The following is a 6,657-nucleotide window of genomic DNA, read 5'->3' on the forward strand; positions in this document are numbered from 1 at the left end:
ACATCAAAGTGAGAAGAGACAAGAAGAATTTATGAGCTGAGATTAGCACTCCAAAGAAAGAAAACTGAAAATACAGCAATAAGATAACACTCTTGGTAGACTGTAAATGCTCCTCTGCTTTTCAAATTCCCTAACAGGGTGAGCGAAACCATTCCGAGAACACTATTGTCAAGAGACACCTTTGAACTGATCTATCCTGAAGAATAACCCCCAGAAAGGTAGAAAAAAAATAACTTTCATATGTTTGTGGCCACACAGAGCAGCTCCGACTTCTGAACATTTTTCCCCAATTATTTTTGTAAAGTATTGATCGCAATTTAATTTTGCAGTCCCAACATGAGAGGCGCTTCATGCTGAAATGTCTCACAGGAGATTGTAATCAGGGTCTAGCCTGAAGGTGAAGCGCTCGTACATAGGTTTTACTCTTTTCCTCCACTCTTCATCAGCTCGGGGATTGGAGCAGAGGGCATTCTCAGGCAGATTAATTTTTGACGATGGGATCGATGGAAGATGTTTTTTCCTCCTGACATTGAGTCATCTAATTTGCTGTTTATCTTTGGCTTATTGAGTTTTGAGCATTGTTAAATCATACCTTTCAGCTGTTTAATTTCATATGTGAATTTTGCATTCCCCTCTTGTACTTTGGCATAACTCTTTTACCTAAAATGAGCAGGATGATGGGCCTTTTTTGACACAGGGTTACTGCTTTTGAGTCTGTTAAGTACTCCAAGGTAATGTTACGGTACTTTCTAGCCTTTTTTTCTTAGCTTGTGGCCATAGATCAGTTCACCTCTAGGGAAATCATTACTTGCCATCATTATTATCCCCAGCACCTTCATCTATTCTACCTTGTTTCCTGACTCCATGGCTTGATGAAGTGCCTAGATGTGCGAACACCTTATCTCAGGCCTCAGAATTAACCCCTTCACAACACAGGCTGAGGAAATTATTTTTCCTGGGATATACTCCATCTAGTTCAATATTTGGGACTCTTTATAGTAATCACAGCAGCTTTAACAGTTTCAACTCTGTTTTTGCGGTAAGATGTGAATTTTGTAAGTGTGCTGATGGCTAGAAGAAAAATGCTTTCCACCTAGAGAAACTTGGCCTTATGTAATCTTTTTATTCTCCCTGAAAGGTAATCAAGCTGTATTTCAAGCCAGCACCTCATCTATACCCCTGAAAAATCCCCACAGTGGCAATAGTATATTAAATGTTAGTCATTCTATAAATTTTTATGAGTGTAGTCGTAATTATCTAGAAATTAATAAACTATGAAGATGGCTTTTTTTTAGTTTGAAAGACTTATACCATATTTCTAAATAGACCTGAAAACAAAATAAAAGTAAAGATGTTGACAGAATGTACTTCTAGATTTGAATTTAATGTTCAAACAATCTGTCAGTTCAGTACCTTAGAACCATCCTATTTTATAAACCAAACCTACTTATGGGTTTGATTGAACAGGGAAATGTTATTCCTACTATCATGAAAAGAGGCCTAGACCAAGTCTTAGTAAACCTTATCCTTGCTCTGTTAACTAGTAGAATTTTTTTGAGAAAGACATAGCATATTGTTGACACTCAGTTTTCTTATCAGTAAAATTGGGGAGTTTAAAAGACAGCCTATTTTCTAGGTGTGAAATATATTATTTTACTCTGTAATGTTACAGACATATTCATCTGTCACCCAAGGCCTCACTCTCCTACCTCCTCCAGGAAGCCTTCCTGCCTATTGCTGCCCACAGTACAGTCACTGATGTGTAGTTACAGCCATTCACTTGCTGTTTTCATGTTCATTCTGGTGATGATTTCTGGTACTTTAAAAAAAGTTTCACAACTGTATATTACAAGAAGGGTTTATGATTCTGTTTTACATGTTATTCCAATATCTCTAAAAAATGACTCTCTGTTCTTTGAGACTGCATTTTATTTTTGGAAAAAGCCCAAATTGGTCTGTTGATATTCTTATAAAGAAGGTGAGTACTCAAGACTGGAAACTTGGTTTTCAAATGAATCTCTATATTGTTCAAATTTCTTGATTGAAACCGACCATGAACACAACTCCAAGAGAAGAGATCTCAAAATGCATCGCATTATGTCAGCATTGTTAGAATAGGCATACTGTATGGTGAATAACTACCTTGGAAAAATGGTTTCTATTTTGATGCAATTTAACTTAATTGTTTTGTAATCAGTTTCATGCCCTTACAGCCACACATTATATGTCTTGTCCTACTAAGTTACAGTTTCTTCCCAGGAAAAAAAGTGGTGTTTATCTGTATACATTTGCCATGTAAATATTTCAATTCTTTCCTCAGTTCAGCCTTCAAGTTGCTATTAAAGAATCAATCAACTAAATTAGTCAGAGGGTGTTTGTGTTTTATTAGCCAGTATCAGAGAAGAGAATGAGTGAGTATTTTTAAAAATGAGAAAGTAAACTGTCTGTTCCACAGGAGAATATATGAATTACACATGTAAATAAAAAATTACAAATTAATATTCATATCTATAAACATGAGTGTAGGTGAATGTCTTTATGAATCATATTAAAATACTTTGGCTCAGAACTTTTTTGTTAACTTGTCAGCAGGAAAAAAAAACACTTCCAAATCTGTGAAAGGAAAGAGCTAGAAATATTCTACTTCTCCAATGTGTGCCTTTCTTTGAGATCTGAATAAATTGTGGAGGCTTAAGGAAAATATTGGGCTTAACGATGTTGGCAGCCAAGCAACCATGTCCACCAATGCCGTCTATAAGAGAAGTTCCCCGGTAATGCTGACCACATCAGTTCATCGAGTCCAAGTCCAGTCAGACACACACAGACACAGGCAAGATTAAAGGAACACCAAACCTGTTAGACTTGTTCGGTTGTCGTTGCATATTCATAAAATAGTAATGGTCACTTTGTTCGTTCAACCTAAACTTCAAAGATATTTTAACTCCAATGTTCTGGTCTTCATTTTCAGTATATTTTGTACCTATTGTACAAACCCACCTATTATATACATAGCTTACATATTTATACTGTATATGGTAACCATGATTATGTGGCATATTCATACTATAATTATATATTAGTTTTGACAATAAATAGCTACTCTTGACCTCCTTGGAATGTCCTTCTTACTTTACCTTCCAGCCTCCTAAGTGTGGTATGTCGCTTGGGAGAGATAAACTTTCATTTGTGATTATCTCATTATCTCACTGAAAGAAATCAAACTGCATGAGAAATTTCCTGCAGAATATTGTTAATATTTTATTCCTTTGGAAAACAAAAACTCGTATAAACATGTTAAGGTTTTGATACTAAGTTTATTTTTGTTTAGAAGGTACAAACATGATTTTATTTTTGTTACCAAGGTCTTGCCATAAAGGAATTTTGAATCACAAGTATTGAGTCACATTCTATCACCATAAATTAGATAAGGTATTTATAATACCAACCAAGCCTTGGGATGTAAGTCTGAAAGAGATAAATTCTAAAATTCGTTTAAAGAGGCTGTGAAAAGTGAGCCCGGAAGGGAGAAGCCCTGGTTTGAATTCCAAAAACTGGAAAAAGTGAGTCTTGATGGCTGTAATCCTGAGTCAGAGTTAGGGCTTCAGTAGTTGGTGTATCATTATAAAATCACGTTTTACTGTTGCTCCAAAACTCCCCCTCCTCCTATGGACAAGAACTTAGGGACCAAAAGAGCTGAATCATGATCTATGATTAGCTATTTCTGCTGCATCTATCATCAGCTACATCTATCCTGAGCAGAGGAGTTCCTAGGCTGTGGGACCACTTAGCTCTAGGTTCAAGGTTGGAGGAACAAACAGTGGCACTTCATGTTTGAGTTCATTGCCCATCAATACCAATACCCACCTTGACCCATCTTAAGTGCCTAGTGTTAATTGTTTCAGCCATTCTGCAACATGAACTTTTCCGCTATGGTATATCTGGTTTCTTTGCATGTATTAAATAATAATCATATTTTCAAAAGTACACCAAAAAGAGAAAGAATAAATTCTAAAGCTCCGGACAATCCCTAAGTTTCACAGTGAGCTCTTTAATTATTTAGAGGTGATTTAGGATTCTGTAATTAATTTCAAATCATATAAACTTAATGGCCATTATGTCTTACATTAATATCATATTTTTTAAAAAAAATCCTCGCAACTCTGATAGGACTTACCTATGTTGCATTAAAATTTTGAATAAGATTAATAAATCACACATGGAATTAGTAGGTTATGGAATTACGGAGCAGGCAGGAGATTATAAAACAAGTTGTTAAATTTGGGTAATTTGTCCATACATAACCGTTTCCCATCACTCCATTTCCTGTCCGAAAATGGTATAAAAGGTATATCTTATAAAAGGAGTCTAAGGTTCTGGAATCTTCTGGCTTGGTCAGTTGACATTTATGCTCTATTAGGTTGCTAAGACTACCAAATTCAAGTGTAGGAATTTGGGGAATATAACATCATGGGGAATATAATAATGTCATCAGGAAGCTGCATCCCATTCTATCTTCAGATATTTTTCATCTTACTTATACACCTTGCATGGAGTCTTTGCTGTGGTCGCTCATCCTGGAAACAAAAGCACCCTTTGTTATCTGGTCCAGAACAATCAGCGGTTACGCCCCCTCGTTTAATTTTTCTAAGCCGGGTACAAGGTAGTCAGGGAAGGTGCTATTATCATCAACCTATAGAAAAAAGAATGTAAGGCTCAAGGAGGTATTTATCCAAGTTTGCAGAGCCAGCCAATATGTGAAAATAAATTTAAATTCAGATTGGTGGATTCTAAATCCTCTGTTCTGCTGCTGAGTCTGTGAAAAAGGTTGACAGAGATGTTTACTTTAGAATGGGCAGGTGGTGTAGACTTAGCCAGATTATGAAGTAGCAAATAATGAATTCCAAATCGTTTTGGCTTGTTTTCGCCAGGCAAAACAAGGCCCACCTTTTTCGTTTTGTGGCGATAACCCATACGTTTTCACTGGCTGCAGTGCCTGCTTTCCATAGTCAAACACATAGATATCATTGTAGGCTAAACCTAGCTCAACATATGGTGCTCTGGGGAGGATTTGGGGGAGGGGAACGTATATAAAGAGTTCTTTTGTAGAGTACAAGGACATTAAGAATGAATATAAAAGGTAAAAACAATACCTGTGCTCTTAAGAATATTATTACACAGATATATCCAAAGGATTATAAATCGTTCTATTATAAGGACACGTGCACACGAGTGTTCATTGCAGCAGTATTTACAATAGCAAAGACCTGGAACCAACCCAATGCCCATCAATGATAGACTGTACAGGGACAATGTGGCACATATACACCATGGAATATTATGCAGCCATCAAAAACGATGAGTTTGTGTCCTTTGTAGGGACATGGATGAACCTGGAAAGCATCATTCTCAGCAAACTGACACAAGAGCAGAAGATCAAACACCGCATGTTCTCACTCATAGGCGGGGGTTGAACAATGAGAACACATGGACACAGGGAGGGGAGCACTACACACTTGGGTCTGTTGGGGGGAAATAGGGGAGGGATGGTGGGGGGTGGGGAGTTGGGGAGAGATAGCAAGGGCAGAAATGCCAGATATAGGTGATGGGGAGGAAGGCAGCAAATCACACTGCCACTTGTGTACCTAACATGCAACAATCTTGCATGTTCTTCACATGTACCCCAAAACCTAAAATGCAATAAAATAAATTTTTAAAAAAAGAATATTATTATACAGAAACTCGGTGGTGGCTGCTGCGCAGACCAGACTTTGCTCATTCTTGCACCTGGCTCCACTTTTCCTCTGCAACCATGACTGGCAAACCCAGTATGGCTGAGATGGAGAAATTCGATAAGTCGAAACAGAAGACGACAGAAACGCAAGAGAAAAATCCACTGCCTTCCAAAGAAGCGATTGAACAGGAGAAGCAAGCAGGCGAATCGTAATGACTCATGCGCCGCCAATATGCACTGTACATTCCACAAACATTGTGGAATGTACATTCTTATTTTACTTCTTTAGCTGTTTAACTTTGCGAGATGCAAAGAGGTTGGATCAAGTTTAGATGACTGTGCTGTCCCTTTCATATCAAAGAACTACTGACAACGAAGGCCGCGCCTGCCTCTCCCATCCGTCTATTTGGCTGGCAGGGAAATAAAGAACTTGCATGTTGGTGAAGGAAGAAGTGGGGTGGAGGAAGTGGGGTGGGACAAGTGTGAAATCCAGAGTAAAACCAAGCTGGCCCAAGGTATCTGCAGGCTGTAACGCAGTTTAATCAGAGCGCCATTTTTTTCTTCAAATGATTTTCATTATTGGAATGCACATTTTTAAAAATATGCAAATAAAATTTTAAAAACTTAAAAAAACTTAAAAACTTAAAAAAAACCTTAAAAAAAACCTTAAAATTTTAAAAAAAGAATATTACTATACACGCAAGAGAAATATCCAATATTTATGAAGCATTGTTGAATGCTTCTTAATGCCATATATCTAGGCAGTCAGATGTATGTCTGTTCTCCTAAGAGTATTATCGATTTATGATGGCTTAGTAGCCGCACACGACGAATTTTACTTTATAATCAAATCCTCTTTGATAAGCAGCAAAGCCTAATGTAAAGTGCACTAGGTAAAGTGTATGGTAGAGAGTATACAGTTTAGT

General features: G+C 37.2%; 1 pseudogene; it reads left to right on the top strand.

The window, feature by feature from the left end:
- The first annotated feature begins 5,766 nt into the window (after positions 1–5,766).
- Positions 5,767–6,315, top strand: LOC116533865 (annotated as a pseudogene).
- The last annotated feature ends 342 nt before the right edge of the window (positions 6,316–6,657 follow it).

Source organism: Sapajus apella, unplaced genomic scaffold (genome assembly GCF_009761245.1).
Source record: "Sapajus apella isolate SASKATOON/1434 unplaced genomic scaffold, GSC_monkey_1.0 scaffold84, whole genome shotgun sequence".
Taxonomy (NCBI): Eukaryota; Metazoa; Chordata; class Mammalia; order Primates; family Cebidae; genus Sapajus; species Sapajus apella.